Below are 18,301 nucleotides of genomic sequence, written 5' to 3'. Positions count from 1 at the left end.
GAAATGAGAAACCCTGGCTGGAAGGTGATGTTCCTTTCAAGGAACACTATTGAGAAAATTTAGAGAACTGGCATTTGAAGCTGACTGACAAATGATTCTACTGCCACCAACATACAGTGCACATAAAGACCATGAAAATAAGAAATTAGGGCTCATACAGAGGCATATACATTCATTTTTCCCTCACTCTATTTGCAAGTGGAACAGGGAAGGAAATGACTAGTTGTGGTACAGGGTACTCTAACCATAATGACTCTCTTGTAGCCCAAAGTCGATTTATTAATTTTGAAGTAGGTTAATAATTTTGGCAGCTGGTCACATTTTCACAGCACTTGGAACAGTGAGATGGTGACACACTGCAGGGAGAGGTAGCAACAGTAGAACTTGTATAAACAGTTTTCAATAACACTCTTCTTTAACTCTTCTTCTTTGTTATAAGTTGTAGGCTCATAATCCATTCTGAAATGCAACTGTTTATACTGGTCTAGAGGATGGTCAGATTCATTTCATTAAATAATATGATGGACTTTCTGTTGCTGGATAGATATATTTTCAGTCATTTCACTTCACAATACAAATAAACATTAACCACCACCACAACACACATAACTTGTACTCCATCCTTGTGTTTCAGACTCATACTACAAACTGCTCAAGCACAGAGATTTAGCTCTAACAACACGTAGCAAAGAAAATACTATCATATATTTATCTATTTGTGTAAAATCACTTTTGAAACATACATTTCAAAAATAAACTATAAATAATTGTTTGTCATTGCTATCTTTGATTGTATAAGGCATGTTATGTGATAATAAAAATTGAACTGAACTGAACTGAATTGAAGCCTATAATCATTTCATAATTACATTAAATGTTTAAATATGTTGTCGTTTATACGTTTTTGTATAGCTGTATAGTAGTCGATTTATGGGTTTTGAGTCTTCAACTTGCATATGATCCAAGACCGGTTAGTACATTTATCTCAGCATAACCAGTTTTATTACAATACCTCTGTCATGCACCATACAGTGTGGCTTGTGGAGCATCTATGTAGATGTAGATATGTAAAATGCGATCCTGGATGATCTCTGTATTGTTGTCCACAATTAGCCGTGGCTAAACCTGGTGGCAGTGTTCGCCTTGGCTTGATGCTAGACCAGTTAATCAAACTATTGTTCCTGACCGTCTATGCCTGAGAACCTGTATGAACAAATACAAAAATTTCATGATACAAAATTTTTGATGACCATTGACCTGAGGACTCCTAGTGGCAAGATCAATTAACAAAGGAATCTTCCAAATATACTGCACCTAAATTTGCAGGTAGAAGTTACCAATTTTGCTTTCTGCTCTCTGGATTAAAAGTCAGTTCAGGTGTCTTTGCTACTGCCCGAGACACTGTGCTGGGACCTGAATTGCTAGACAGAGTAACTTGTATGGTGATGATTTACTCATCGCATCAGTCACCTGGGAGGAACATAATAATTTAACAAAAAGAGTATTAGAGAAGTTTTTAGAGGCAAAAATCGGAATTTGCTAAGGATAAAATTAAATTTCTTGGACATATATGTCCACTGATGGGAACAGTACCAGATGGTGATAAAATCAGTGCAATAAAAAGTTTTGGCTACACCTAGAACAAAGAGAAAACTTGAAGTACTTCCAAGGCTGGTCTCAATTTCTATGTTATTTTTACATAGGTGATTACTGAATACTGAGATATTCCTCAGTTTACTGAGAAAAAAAATACGGTGGTTTTGGTTGAACGATCATCAAATAGCTTTTGATTCAATTAAGCAGGCCTTTCAAAATTTATTCCACCATTCTGATATGTCTAAGGACTTGTCTTGCAACTGATGCTTCCTGCAGTGGTTTGGGTGCTTGTTTATTCCAAATCAATTAAGCTTATTGCAAATCTAACATTTGTATCGTAAGATTTGCTAGCCATATTCTTTCTGAGTGCAAGGGCAAATATTCTGCCACTGAGTTAATGACTTTAGCCATTATTTGCACTTTTAAAATTTCTGTGGGGACATCAAATTATGCAGATTTTAATTTCAAGATTTCATCCAGAAGTAAATGCTGTAGGAAGAGTTTTTAGAGAAATTAGTTGATTCATTCATACTTATGCTGCTAATCAGCAAACATGCTAGGTTGAGTGCCTTGGGCCTTTCGAACAAAAAGTCAGTAATCTACCACACATCTCTAATCAACACACACCAGGTGAGTTAATACTTAGGGAATCAGAAATGAATGAGTGGATGAACCCACTTCCCCAAACCCAAGGAAGGAAAATTTCTGGGAAGAGAAAATAAGACAACCACTGTTTACATTAATGGAAAATACTCACCTAAGTAAAGCATACTATGACAGAAAAGTGACATACACTCAAGAATTCCAGGTGGTGGATAAAACACAGTGGAGGACACATCTGAAGCCATCCTTTTTAAAGAGAAAAAAACTGATAAATGGCAGCTATTACATTCAGGTCCATCTAAAATTTCAGTATCTCACAAAGAGAGCTGAGCTGCCTATTACATTACCTGAGTCAGACATGGTTCCAGGACTTAATGAAGTGTGTACACTAATTTTAAGGTTTCTACACATACAGGTTTGCATAAAACATAGAAGCTTTGAGTTATATATTAGCTTGTTGCTTTATGAGCACTGAAAAAAAAACATGATCTATGCAAAGAAGTACAAGGATGTGAGTAAACTGCCATAAGTAATATGACCTGTACTCATGTATATTCTACAATTATTCTGTATATAGTTGAAAGCATACCCAGAAACAGAAATTATCTTTTGTCAGTTAAATAACTGTTACACACATAGTTAAGCCATGAAACTGTGTTAGTGGATGCCTAGTCCTAATACAACATGATTGTTACTAACATTTAAAAACATCTGAAGCAACATAGACCAGGCAGAGACAAATAATTTAGTACAAGACACATGGGGGTCACAAATGTCAAAATACCCCTAAAGGGGATGAAAATGTTGAACATGTGACATCACCAGATGACATATTTTGCAACACATGCAGCAATTCAGGCTGTCAGTCTACCACATGTGATCATCCCAACTCAGGTGAAGTGCTCATATTAGTGTTGCTTTTTGGCCCATGTGCTTGACTTTAAAGTGTGGAGGAGTATTTTGTCTGGAAGACAGTGTGTTTTTCATTGCATTACACAATTATGTGTTTACGCTGATGTAAGAATAGTTATTTTATTTACCAATCTCATGGTTTCTGCTGCTTTATTGCAAAGTACAGTACAACAAAAACATCCCATATTGTGTTACAAGAAATAAGTATGAGTTTCTGAATTGTGTTTTTACCAGGAAATGACCTACATTTCCTTTATTAAATAATGTACGAGGGCGGTTCAGAAAGTAACCTCCGATTGGTCACAGTGCGGGTTGTGGGGGGAGTAGCGACGCCATCTGTGCGTTCACGCACTCAACAGGTCAGTCGGCATCAAGCCGTGGTCGAGTGAACGTCGTACCTGCGCTAGTTTAGTTTTTGTGGCAGTTTGAAATGTGTGCTGCAATAGAAAACCCCGCCAAATGTGAAGTGCATGCTGTCATAAGGTTTTTTACAGCCAAAGGATATTCTGCAGCAGCTATTCATCGTGAGCTTTGTGCCGTGTACAGACCAAGAGTTATGAGTGAAGCAATTGTCCGTGAATGGGTACGTTTATTTAAAAGTGGACGAGAAAACGTTCATGATGAAGAGAGGAGTGGTAGACCATCATTGGTGACTGACGAACTCGTTCAGACAGTTGATGCAAAAGTTCATGAAAATCGACGTTTCTCAATGTCGGAGTTGTCTACTGGTTTTCCACAGATTTCTAAGACTCTCTTGTACGAGATAGTGACAGCAAGATTGGGTTACCGTAAGTTCTGTGCACGATGGGTGCCCAAAATTCTTACCGACCACCAAAAAACTCAAAGAATGGCCTCTGCATTAGACTTTCTGTCACATTATGAGGACGAAGGAGAACCATTGTTAAACAGAATCGTGACCGGTGACGAAACCTGGATTAAGTACGTGAACCCTGAGACAAAAGAACAATCAAAGATGTGGGCACATTCAAATTCGCCTACCAAACCAAGAAAAGCCTCGCAAGATTTTTCTGCCAGAAAACTGATGGCAACGGTGTTTTGGGATGCCAAAGGGGTGTTGTTGGTTGAATTCATGGAACGTGGTACGACCATTAATCAAGACGTGTACTGTGAAACAATAAAAAAGTTACGACGGGCTATACAGAACAAACGCCGTGGTATGCTGACTTCCGGTATCGTTTTTTTGCACGATAACGCCCGTCCTCACTCTGCTCGCAGAACAACGGCCCTTCTTGAGTCCTTCAAGTGGGACGTTATCAACCATCCACCTTACAGCCCAGACCTGGCGCCAAGTGATTATCACCTCTTCATGCATTTGAAGAAATGGCTCGGGTCGCAGCGGTTTGATGACGACGAAGAGCTCAAAGATGCGGTCACAGGCTGGCTCCAGGCACAAGCGGGTGATTTTTATGCAGAAGGAATTTCAAAGCTTGTGAAGAGATACGATAAGTGCCTCAATCGCTATGGAGACTATGTAGAAAAATAGTGCAAAGATGTAGTTGTAAGATGTATATATTAAAATATTTTTATTTAACTTGGTGTATTTTTTTAAATCAACCGGAGGTTACTTTCTGAACGGCCCTCGTATATAAACAAAAAATGAAGGCACAGAAGGAAAATACATAAAAAATGAGAACAGCTTTTACTTGGTTAATGTGAGGATAATAATTTTGTAGCTTTTACATTTACAACAGATCACATTTACAAAGGTTTGAAATTTGGACCATTTGCTCAAAAGCAAGTATTGCATCACTCAACCATCCTTTCACAGCCAAGCCCGACTGCTACACATACAGTGACATGTGTCATCTGGTGATGTCACACGTTCAACATTTTTCATCCATTTTTGGGGTATTCAACATTTGTGACCCAATGTGACTTACATTAAATTACTTGTCTCAGCATCAGCTATGTCGCTTTAGAGATTTTTTTAAATGTTAATAAGAATCACCCCGTATAAGAACACAGTAGTGAGTGAGCACGTGTAATAAAATACAGCTCAAATTCTTTAAAAAATATTCAGGCAGGAATATGGCGCTGCCATTAATGACTACCTACAGCATTATTGGAAACTGTGTCGTATGCTGATAATCGTAGTTAGTTCACTGAACCACAGACATCAATAAGAATTTGAAGATAGTGGGTGGAATGCAGAGATTAACAATACATTCATGTGATCACTTAGGCAAAGCACAAATGAGTATTAAGCCAAAGAACGGTATACTTCACTATGTGAATTTCCATACAGTCGGTAGTGTAACAGGACATAGTGGTTCAAGTCCTGCTGCAATATATGAAGAACTGTTGAGTCAGCTAAAGATTTTTGCAATGTTTAAGTAAAGTAGGGGGATCAAATATCAACAGACCTACTGTGTGTACTGTCTCTATATTCCTACAGAGAGGGCATATGAAAAAATATGTAGCTGCAGTGCATGGAAGCCAGGAGAAAACTGACTATTTGCTGGACATCTGGTATGCAGTCCACAGGCCCAAAAGACATGCACAGAAGGAATGTGATTACGGAATGTCTTAGGAGAAAAACAAATGATGTTTTTTTTATTATTTTAATGTAAGAAAGCTTTTGCATTACTGTTAGATCAGCAGCACTCATTTGAGTTCTCTTCAAGAAAGAATTTTAATGGATTGAATTGTAAATGCAGTTATGCAATAAACATCTGGAAATGGATGGCTGAAAGTGAAAATATGTGTTCAGCCATCATTTGATAATTTGGCATAAGTTGTTAGTTGGAAAGTTTGGCAATTTCCTGCAACAGAGAAGATTCTCCAGAGAAGTCTGCACAGGCATCCACAAAATTCTACATGGCAAATGGCATTACATTTAAGCCAGATTTGTCAAAAAAGAGGTGATCATTTAACAGAACACTGCGACGCATGGTACAGGATGCAAGTGAAACAGTATTGGGTGATACCAACTAAAATTAACCAATTAACACCATCAAAACACAAATCAATATTTTTTTCTGTCGTAAGTTTTAAGAAACAGGCATATTTCTTAGTAAGATAGTGACTGACACCCACTTAGATGTTAGTGCAGTGAAGACAAGGGTCTAACCTTATATCATGTACATGGTATAATAGCTGTGCTCCAAGCATAATGGCTGGCACTCAGTAAAAGAAATATTTCTACTATCATGATGGAAATAACTGATCCTAAAGGAATGTACAAGCATAATGTAGTATAGGTATATACTTCAGAATTTTTAGACTTGTGTATATCTGACTTTTGAACAGGAGCCATTTCCAAGTTGATACCTGTGAATGTTTACGGACCTAGAGCAGTAATATAAGACTTTAAGGGCTTTGAACAGTCTACTGTGAAACTGACACTACTTCATAACTAGGAAATAGTTATTTCAGTCAGTCTTAAGCTCGCAGTTGATTTTCCCTTTGTGCTATGTGACCAATGACCTCACTGTTTCGTCCCCTCCTCCAAATCAACCAACCAACCTTTGTGCTAAATGAAGTTTTCTTCCTGTCTTCTGAAACAGGTGTAGTATGCACAGAGATGTATACTTTTGAAAATAAACAAATGATGACCTAACCCTCAGTAAACACAATAACTTCTTGACAGTGTACCTGTCTGTAAAGTTGAGGCCAAAATGTCACATGTTTATAAATTTGTGAATCATTGTGGATCAGAGTTCTCTCCTATGAAATGTGTAAATACAATGCAAATATTTTTAGTTATACTTTATATCATGAGGAATTCATGGGGTCAATATTAAAATATGAAAAGAATGAGAAAGGCTGTGATACTATAGACTCTATGGAGAAGTGCTTGTACTTATGACTGAGGAGTGGATGTTTAAGACACTCTTCCAAGTGATACTAGAAATTGCTGACACTGATGGCAAGTCTCGTGCCTAAATAAGTACACTGTGATTTCTCATACACCTTGTTCAAGTTTGCATTAAGATATATTTACATTCATGATCCACTGAGAAACATCATCTTCAGATGAGTCTGATGAACTGTTTGTTGTAAGAAAGCACACCCAAGGTCAATGTGAGAGCACAGTAAACAGCCACTGCATCCTCACTCACTGAAGGCAATAATATTCACTGCGCAGTACCTGACTGTCGATGTGGAACACTGGGTGTGCAATCTTTACTGACTGCAACTGTGCAGTGCCATGGTTGAAACTTAGCCCTATAAAGACACTGATAAGGTGCATGTAGTGGACATTGACATTTATGAGACTTTCCTGTGAAATACTGTACTGGTAATGAAAACAGACAATAATTTAAATTAGTATATGAACATGCACAGGTAATAAACAGATGTGCAATACTAAGACAAAAGGAAAAGGATCCCCAATAAGATCTATTTGTGGTATTTAAGATCAGATTAGATTAGATTAATATTTGTTCCATATATGTTGAATATGACTCTTCATACTGACATGTAATAAGTCAATTTAACAAAAGATTTCTTTACATGCACAGTTCAAGGATTTCTTTTAGTTGTAAGATTACTAATTTATGTCCAAAAATTCATCTGTTCAGTAGAAGGAATTGTCATTTAGAAATTCTACGTGGGCATGACAACCAACAAGCTGTCCATCTGCATGAATGGCCACTGACAAACTGTGGCCAAGAAACAACTGGACCACCCTGTTGCTGAGCACACTGCCCAACATCATGTCCTTCATTTCAATGACTGCTTCACAGCCTGTGCCACCAGGATTCCACCAATACCATCTTTTCTGAATTGTGCAGGTGGGAACTCTCCCTGTAATATATTCTATGTTCCTGTAACCCTACTGGCCTCAACCTTCATTAGTCATTGTTCTTACCAATCTAGCTCCCTCCCTGTTCCAATTCCAGCACTACACAGCCCTCTATTCCACCAATGTCCCCTGTCTTTTTACTTCTCTCCTTTTCCGCTGCCCCCTGCCTCTCTCGCATGCCATCTGTCTAATATCCTGACTGCACCTAGCTGTGTTGCACTGTCCTACTTTCCACCTCACACCTGCTTGCTCTCAGCAGCATTTAATTGCCATCCTTCCCACTGCCAAGCCAGCCTCCTCCTTAACCCACACTGTTGCCTTTCCCATAATGTGCTGCTGCTTGCAGTCTGGCTCCAGGTGCCAGAGACTGTGGTCATGTGTGTGTGTGTGTGTGTGTGTGTGTGTGTGTGTGTGTGTGTGTGTGTGTGTGTGTGTGTGTGTGGTATATTTTTGACAAATGTGTTATCGGTCAAAAGCTAATTTTCCAACAGTCATTTTGTTGTTTCTTCTGCGACTCAGCATCTCCACTACATGGTGAGTATGGTAGTACTATCCATTTCATTATATTGTTACATTCCATCCTGGATTTTTCATTGTTTGATTTTGCCTGACGGCTTCTCTTCCATCCTAACCCAGTGTTGTTCTCCTTTGCTACCGTTTCCTAATGAATTGCCATACTCCGTGTCTGTCCTTCATTCCCTTCTTTAATGTGTTTTTCTTGTCACCTTCAAAACTGTACTGCATGTTCTACTTATGAGCCACACTGTATCAACTGCCTCAGCCATGCACAATAGATGGCAACAAGACCATACTGTTTATTGGTGCAGCTCCACATTACTCCCGCCGAAATCATTAATACTATACCTTCATGTTGATCACTCCCTCTGTGTCATCCTCCCATATCTTTGCGTGTTATTTCCACATCTTTCCTGTGCCACACGAACTTCTATCTCATCCTGCTAACTCCTCCCTACCCCCCCCCCCCCTTCCCCAGTCCTTCCCCTCTCTATTCCAGTTTGCAGTTACTAATTTCATCTAATCGACTCACATCTGCCGTTTTCCTTCTTCACACTTACCCACCCACAGACCTGCAACCCACATTACAAATTTTTTTTCTTTGATCTCATTGTGGCTTGATGCCAATTTCTGTTGGTTTTCACCTTCACTACTGGCCTACTCCCTCAGATTTCATCTTGTTTCCACCTTTTTCATCTGTTTCATTTTTTTCGTGATTTTTCAAATGTGTTTGTATTTTTGAGAATTTTTTTGGATGTAATTCTATGTTATTTACGTATTTTTAGGCAATTTTTCCACCACCATGGATGGTTGCTCCTTCCACCTGTGTCAATACAGAAAATTTTGCTTATGCCTAGCCAGAACCCAGACCCACATACTGTTCCTGCATTGTTGCTTGGCCCATGGAATCCCTACAAATGGCCTTGCCATCAAATTACCCATCTCCAGCTACCACACTTCCTTCCAAAATTACCTCCATCTGTTCAGATTCTGCCAGACCTTAGCCTTCACCAACATAGTCCTGCAAAACCATATCAATCAGGCCCAAACTTCCTTGCAACATCTTCTCTCCATCCATAAAATTCTCCTGCTATTCAATCCCAAGTTCCTGGATCCCATAACACACATTGAAACTCTTGCCCTCCAGGAACTAGAGCAACTTGTACAATGGCACCTCAAAAATCTCTCCAGCATGCTCACTTCCTACTCCTGCCTTGGGCTACCAAAGTCCACCACCTCTACAACAACCTCCAAATCTCCCCCACATCCACTCATAGCTGACAAACCCTTTCTAACAGACCTACTATATTTACCCCACCCTTGAAAGCTCCCTCCCACCATCACACAGAATCCAGAACCTAAGCAGACCCAAAACACAGTCATGGACCTTTCCTCCAAAAGCCTTAGCCCCGCAGAAATATCAGTCCCTTCCAAAGGTCTCACCTTTTGCCCCACCCCCAAATTCAATCAGGACTTGTTTAAGACCTTCTCTGCTTCTCCCGTTCCCTACAGAAATTGAAAGAACTGAGTAATACTTCAAGATCATTCTTCATAACACGTTTTCAGAAAATCTAAATTGAAATCTGCCAAGAAATAATTTGCTTTCCTCTGTCTGACAGCATAGCAAGGCATCCAAGTTTTTCAGAAACACTTGAAAATTTCCCAGTGGGAATATATACACAGTTACAATTATAAAATTGCCATTATTTAGTTTAAACTCATTGTCACATGCTTCTATGTGTTGCTCTACACAAAATATTTTACACTCCTGGAAATTGAAATAAGAACACCGTGAATTCATTGTCCCAGGAAGGGGAAACTTTATTGACACATTCCTGGGGTCAGATACATCACATGATCACACTGACAGAACCACAGGCACATAGACACAGGCAACAGAGCATGCACAATGTCGGCACTAGTACAGTGTATATCCACCTTTCGCAGCAATGCAGGCTGCTATTCTCCCATGGAGACGATCGTAGAGATGCTGGATGTAGTCCTGTGGAACGGCTTGCCATGCCATTTCCACCTGGCGCCTCAGTTGGACCAGCGTTCGTGCTAGACGTGCAGACCGCGTGAGACGACGCTTCATCCAGTCCCAAACATGCTCAATGGGGGACAGATCCGGAGATCTTGCTGGCCAGGGTAGCTGACTTACACCTTCTAGAGCACGTTGGGTGGCACGGGATACATGCGGACGTGCATTGTCCTGTTGGAACAGCAAGTTCCCTTGCCGGTCTAGGAATGGTAGAACGATGGGTTCGATGACGGTTTGGATGTACCGTGCACTATTCAGTGTCCCCTCGACGATCACCAGTGGTGTACGGCCAGTGTAGGAGATCGCTCCCCACACCATGATGCCGGGTGTTGGCCCTGTGTGCCTCGGTCGTATGCAGTCCTGATTGTGGCGCTCACCTGCACGGCGCCGAACACGCATACGACCATCATTGGCACCAAGGCAGAAGCGACTCTCATCGCTGAAGACGACACATCTCCATTCGTCCCTCCATTCATGCCTGTCGCGACACCACTGGAGGCGGGCTGCACAATGTTGGGGCGTGAGAGGAAGACGGCCTAACGGTGTGCGGGACCGTAGCCCAGCTTCATGGAGACGGTTGCGAATGGTCCTCGCCGATACCCCAGGAGCAACAGTGTCCCTAATTTGCTGGGAAGTGGCGGTGCGGTCCCCTACGGCACTGCGTAGGATCCTACGGTCTTGGCGTGCATCCGCGCGTCGCTGCGGTCCGGTCCCAGGTCGACGGGCACGTGCACCTTCCGCCGACCACTGGCGACAACATCGATGTACTGTGGAGACCTCATGCCCCACGTGTTGAGCAATTCGGCGGTATGTCCACACGGCCTCCCGCATGCCCACTATACGCCCTCGCTCAAAGTCCGTCAACTGCACATACGGTTCACGTCCACGCTGTCGCGGCATGCTACCAGTGTTAAAGACTGCGATGGAGCTCCGTATGCCACGGCAAACTGGCTGACACTGACGGCGGCGGTGCACAAATGCTGCGCAGCTAGCGCCATTCGATGGCCAACACCGCGGGTCCTGGTGTGTCCGCTGTGCCGTGCGTGTGATCATTGCTTGTACAGCCCTCTCGCAGTGTCCGGAGCAAGTATGGTGGGTCTGACACACCGGTGTCAATGTGTTCTTTTTTCCATTTCCAGGAGTGTAGTTCTAAATTTTTCACACTACGATAACTTTTAATGTATACGGCAACTCCTCCGTTTTCGATATTGTCTCTATTTAGATGTACTGAAAGCTTATACCCAGTTACATTTACCTTTTCTATATCTGTTACTATATGATGTTCAGACAGCCATAGTACATCTATTGCATTCTCTGTTTCTTAATCTTCCAAACAAACAAGAATTTCATCTACTTTGTCTTTTAATCCCCTGATGTTCTGATGCAACACACTAACATTACTTTTCACTGTACTTTTTTAAGAGTCTTGTGATATTTTAACATCTTTAGTACCTGCCTGTCTGAGTTTTTCATTATGTTTGATTCCTTTCAGTGTTGTACCACTGGACACTGATCTTAGCCTAAACAAGAGGGACTCCCATGAGTTTCACTGACCACCCCAGTCACGATCTCACAAGATTAGTATTTTGCTATCAAATAACAGTTTGTTTATATGCTTACGTAAATTTTGTGTATGTGTTAATAAGGGTTTTATGTTGGAACAACTTTATGTAAGTCTTATATTATGTGTTATTGATAAAATAATGTAATCCATATCTGATCGGCTGCCCAATGTCTCCTTGAAATAAACCTACCTATCCTGAGGCCTGTCGCCTTTTAGTACTTCAACAGCCTGGCTCTCTGTGACCCTACCCTTCTACAATGGGCCGTGCCACAGACGACCAACACCTCCTTCTTTCCTGGGGTCAGGATCATCTCATCTCAACCCAAAAGTTCACACATTGACAGCTACCATCTAATATGTCCAAACTTCTTAACCCAATTACCCTAACATATGGACTAACATGTGTGTCTCCACTCTGTACACTGATAAATTAGAATGAAATATGAAACTAACAAAAAATACATGGCTCTTGTGAAACCTGAACTCATCCCACCTATAAACAAAAAGAACATTTTCGTTTTACACTGTGTGTACAAATGCTGTCTTTGTAAAAACTGATGAAATTTAAAGAACTCCAAAGAATTTAGTTATTTATTCTCAGATAAAACATGTTGAACACAGTTGTATGTTCACTTCTCATGGGTAAAATCAAAATTTGTTGGAATCTGCATTCAGAGAAATCTCTGCTCTTTTACTAATCTTGTCTGAGGCATATGAACTTTATCTATAAACTGCACACTTACACTGGTTTTTGACGACCTTCAGTTCCATATCAACTGTGTGCAAAATCAACTCCAAACTTCCTGTGGTGTACACATCCTGTAGATCATCATCCATAATGCTTATAATCATGAATGATGACAAAGTCTGAAGGCCCTGTCCTGGCACTCAGCTCAGTTTCCCCATGATCTTCGTCTGAATGGAAGGAAAAACATGTTAAATATGAATGTGAGCACTGACAGAGTAATTAGGACTTTAACAATACACTTTGATTTTTAGTTACCAAGCATAGATCGGAACAGATCTGTAACAAATTACTGAGATGAAGATCATGCCAAGGAAAGACTCTGATGATTAAAGTTTTGGGTAACAACTGAAGTGAATAAAATTTAGTCGAATGGTGGAAGCAAAGTTGCAGTAATGAACACTGCCTTCACCATTCGAGGGGCCTGTATAACATATCTTTTGATAAAGGCAGAGGGCAGAATTCTTGTGCCTGATTAAATAATCCTGAACGAACATGGTAATGACAGTCTCAAAAGATATTCCTGTTTGTGGACTGCCATGTAACACTTACTAATATTATTTCAGCTAAAATGTTTGCAAGTTAATGTCAATTCTATTGAATGAAGAGTAAAGAGCTATTTCTTTTGGTAGTACTTATGCAAAAACAAAGTCTTGTAAAAACCAGTATCTTTATTTAACACATTGACGTCATACCAGTCTTTATTTTCTGGCAATTGTTCTTTCTGTAAAATGTGTGACATTCTCAGTTGTTTTTTTTTGTTAAATCGTGCAGTTAATTTCTGGCCATAAAAATTAAGTTGGGGTCAACTTGTTTGGTGACACAATGGTCAAATGCCTTAAGAACTCCACCATTAGTTATTTTATTATTAAAATGCCAAGCCTGCACAATAATTCAGAGTCTGATCAACTTTCCACAAAATAACTTCTTATGTACAAATGGTAACTATTTTCACGGTCATGTGTCATAAAGTGCACCATTAACCATCAATGACTTTTTCACCTGAAGCTAATTTTCATTCACTGAATTAAAGTCACTGAGTATCATTTTATTTGAAGTAAAAATAATCAACACTTACAATAATTTCAAATACCAATAGTTACACTCTTCATTTCTATCACTTTGGACTGGATCCTTCCGTTTGAAACTTTGTGATACTCTTACAATCTGGAAGATTAGTCATTTTAAAAGAAAAGAGCCACTTCAGATTCTACAGAAGATGGACTCCAGTGAGACTAGATGGTAGTCCTATGGGTCACTTCCATTATCCTTCTTCTAGAAGTGTGTGACCTGTGCTTTCTTCCCACCAATGGGCAGTTGTTTGTTCAAGGAATGTACAGTATATTATGATTAAAATGGGAACTAATCCAGCCATTATAATTCAGTAGTGACTGAAAGAGATTCCATCAAGCCCAAGAACTTTGTTCAATTTTAGTGACATCAGCTGCTTCTCAACACTATTAACACACATCCACATCTATATACATACACATATCACTCATTTATGCAGTAATGTGAGAAGTAAACTGCAGGAGAACTTCTGTGTCTTCCTTAGTAACTGAACATTTGAAAACAGGATTTAACACTTCTGCTTTTGCTTCGCTACCCTCAATTTCAGTTCCTTTGTCTTCCATGAGTCTCTGCACGCTACGTTTAATGCTGCTGACATCTTTACATATGACCAGGATTTTCTTGAGTTTTGCGAGAGCCCTTTCAATATTACATATTTTTGCTTTTACAGTAGTTACTTAAGTCTTCACTGACTGTGCTTTGACAGCCAAATGCATTTCATTCATCACCACTCTGTCTACATCCCCATGCTTTGTTTAACATGCATACATGTGTATCCAGTGCTTAGTCAACTATTCTTTTAACCCTCAAGTGGCCACACCTATGTATGAAGTGCACAAATTATGAATAACATTTTCTTGTAACATTCCATTGTTATTTTATAGTTGTGAGCCCATACCTATTCCTTCAGCCGGCCGAAGTGGCCGTGCGGTTCTAGGCGCTGCAGTCTGGAACCGCGAGACCGCTACGGTCGCAGGTTCGAATCCTGCCTCGGGCATGGATGTGTGTGATGTCCTTAGGTTAGTTAGGTTTAACTAGTTCTAAGTGCTAGGGGACTAATGACCTCAGACGTTGAGTCCCATAGTGCTCAGAGCCATTTGAACCTATTCCTTCATTACTGCTTCAGCTAAAACAGCAATAAGTTGTATTGTCATATGTCCAAGTGAGCAGCATTAATATAAAATAGTGAGCTAGGTCAGGAAAAATTTTTGATCCATGTAAGAAACTGAGCCAGATTCTGAGTTAACAGCACAATCCCACAGTGAGGCAGTTATCTACAAGATAATTAGTAATCAGATAAGTAGTTGGCAGGGATCTGATACAGCTACACTGTTTAATGCTTCAAGTGGATCATTACTTTGCAGTAACACTTTTACAAGGCAACAGTGTGATATAATGAAAAGTTTAGTTTATTATAGTTTAATTAAATGAAGAGCAAACATGATTTTGCTCTTAAGCATTTACCTCAGTAATAAAAAGACAGCTAATCTTCACCAGTGTCCCTGCACTGCCTCTCTACCAAGTACCATTAGCTAACACTCCATGAAGTCTGGTGTTACAAGGCACCCAAATCTTCCCATCAATGAAGGCATAAGGAAGATAGCAGCAGCCAATGGCAACTAAGTCCTTCAGGCTGGGCCCACTATTGCATAGTAAATTGTAATCATCTAGGTGAGCTGCAGTTTGAGCTTCACAGTCCCACCTCAAGACTGGTTAACTTTAAACTGAGAATTAAACTGTGGAAGCCCGAGTATTTTTACCAGTCAGTTTACACCAATGATGTTATCGTGTGGCAAAAATGACTTAATTTGCACTAGTTTTCTGACCCAGTCAGTGCTCAACACTGTGCCACAGCATCTCAACTCTGCTCTTCATACTTCCAGCCATTCTTGCATATGACTTAAGTGTTGTTGCTTCAGTGTGTGCTGTCAACAGAATGACATTATCCTCCTTTCTCCATCAGGTTAATTTTCTGCATTGGCACCTTTGTCCTCCAGCTCAGGTGGTGTGTGGCAATTTATATCAGTGGCGTGCTCTTGCTGCATGCATTATTGGCTGTTCTTCCACTTTGACAATCCAGTCTAGATTTTTGTGTACTAGCGTCCCTTGATTTTCTCTCTGGCCCTGCCCCCGTTAGAGTAAACTTTAAAAATTTTCACATCAACCTGGAATATCATTCTGAGGCATAACATTAATCTAAATTTTGTTTCCAGTAATTGCTGGGTTGAATCTGACTTTGGCACAGAAAGGGGTAAATTATGCTGTCACAAAAGTCTTTGGTCGCCTACCAAACAGCATCAAAAGCCTGACAGATAGCCAACTAACATTTAAAAATAAATTAAAAGAATTTCTAGATGACAACTCCTTCTACTCATTGGCTAAATTTTTAGATATAAATTAAGGGGAAAAAAACACTTAAACATTAGTGTTATGCAAGATTTTGTGTAATGTAATATCTTGTACAAACATCTTTTATTAACCTGATATGTTCCACATCATTACAAAGTGTCGTATTCATGATCTATGGAACAAGTATTAATCTAATCTAATCTAATCTAAATACTTCAACTTAAATTCTGGGTTGCAACCCTTATTCAGTTTCAGCTAATTTTTAGAAGAGAGAGACTTCACATTAGAGATCTCACTGGGATAATTACAAGTCATTTGACAAATTTTAGTCAGCTTTTAATAACTAATGTTGGAAGGAGCTCAGAGCACTTAACAAATTCTGACTCTTAAAAAGATACTAAAATGTATGATTATCTTAGTCATTGCTTTAAATAATATTTGAATCTGAATGAGTATTTGGATGATACTTTGTTCTGAACACTTTGTATATAATTTAATAACCTGGTTGACACTCTCAGTAAGAGAGAAGGTAAATGGTAGAAATCTCAGTGAAGTGCTGGGTTACTTTATTTCTTGGATGAAATAGATGTAATGAGGAAAAATAGATTATTTGTCCAAAATAATTGTGTGAGAAGCTTGGAGTGTATCTATTAATCAGACACAGGTGGCAGTTTTACTTTCTGTATGGATGACACAATAAACATAATGTACATGGTATTCCTCACAGTAACCAGTGATGAAATTGAAAAATATTTTTTTTATTAATTTTGTTTATATTTTTATATACTACTTCAATAAGTAAGGAGTGTTAGTGGTGATTACTTTTTATTGTCTTTTTAATTATCTTTATTGTCTTGTATTGTGGTTAACTGATAAAGCATGAAGTAGTTAGCAGAACTTACCTGATCTGGTAATTGGCCTCTGGTGATCATGGGTCACTCTCCTGCTATTAATGGGTTGGATTGGCATTTGTTAAAATACATATACTACATGGCAGCAAGTAGTTTTCAGCCCTTCACATTTACTGAAACACAGTTTCCCTGTTCTGATTATCAGCTTTTTAACAGTCAAAACTCTCAATATTTACACCAGATCAGTAAGTTACATTCATTAATGAACAGACTCATGCTTCAGTCACTGGCAGATTAGGTCAAAGATACACAAATATGATACACATATATGTCTCTCCCACACCGTGATTCATAAATACATGATGTTAACGTAATGTTTGATGCCTGCAGATTAAGTGCATGTTGTTGCACACCCATGATTGATTATAGCACTATGGGTACTTTTTGATAGCTAAACTAGGACTTTAATAGTGACACAGAGATGCTGACTTTTGGATGATTACTACTGACTGCCTGAAGCATTGTCTTCCACCACCATTTATAGATGTGTGTAAGAATAAAAATTAAAATCTGTTGTTATATTTCAATTTATAAAGAAGAAGAGAGTGATACTAGGGGGATCAAAAATATAGTAAGCAAAGTAAAAAGTCTTTTTAACTAGGATCTGGATAATGAAAATATTATCAAAATTCTAGGAACCACTTTGCAAAAATAATGTCTACTTCTGCTGGGATGGCATGTTAGTAGCAGTCAGTACTGGCCAAGGTCAAGCTGCCCCTGCTGGAGCACTGGTTATTCCTCGGTTTCTTGTCTCCTGCAACAAATACACCATCTCCATTTCTCATTACTCTATCATTTCAATACAAACACCGATTTACTCCAAAAATCTCACTACTATAATGTCAGGTTTAGCCCATTTTCTGTGCCCCATATTACATGAGCTCTATTGCTTTTTAGGAATACTTCAAACTCTGGTACCTTGTTGTGAATGCTTTGACAGGGTCTAAGTGTGCTACATAAGTCAATTAAATTGCAAATATTTAAGGATAAGTACAATTAAGCTAAAAAAAAAAACAATTTCAGGAACAGCTCTCAAATTTAAGAAAACAGATCCTAGAGAAGGAAATAGCTCAGTCAACAAATACAGGGAAGACTTCAAGGAATATAATAAATAAATATCACAAAGCCACCCCTAAGTTAGATGCTCAAATTGGCAGAATCCAACATGAAGGAAACCATATTAATGATCCAGATAAAATCTGCAATATATTCAATGAATATTTTA

General features: G+C 39.3%; 1 long non-coding RNA gene across 3 annotated transcripts; it reads right to left on the bottom strand.

Moving 5' to 3' along the window:
• Positions 1 to 541: 541 nt before the first annotated feature.
• On the bottom strand, positions 542 to 18,094 carry LOC126260401 (uncharacterized). Of its 3 annotated transcripts, XR_007546640.1 has the most exons (3): positions 14,715 to 15,147; positions 12,744 to 12,915; positions 542 to 1,203 (listed from the first exon to the last, which is right to left on the bottom strand). It is a non-coding gene; the product is annotated as an uncharacterized LOC126260401 (long non-coding RNA). The 3 variants fall into 3 exon arrangements; XR_007546642.1 differs by lacking the exons at positions 542 to 1,203; positions 14,715 to 15,147 and adding an exon at positions 17,068 to 18,094 and having other exon boundaries at positions 12,578 to 12,915; XR_007546641.1 differs by lacking the exon at positions 542 to 1,203 and having other exon boundaries at positions 12,578 to 12,915.
• Positions 18,095 to 18,301: the final 207 nt, after the last annotated feature.

The sequence above is a fragment of the Schistocerca nitens genome, chromosome 5 (genome assembly GCF_023898315.1).
Source record: "Schistocerca nitens isolate TAMUIC-IGC-003100 chromosome 5, iqSchNite1.1, whole genome shotgun sequence".
Taxonomy (NCBI): domain Eukaryota; kingdom Metazoa; phylum Arthropoda; class Insecta; order Orthoptera; family Acrididae; genus Schistocerca; species Schistocerca nitens.
The sequence above is the reverse complement of the archived record's forward strand: the minus strand, read 5'-3'. Positions and strand labels throughout refer to the sequence as shown.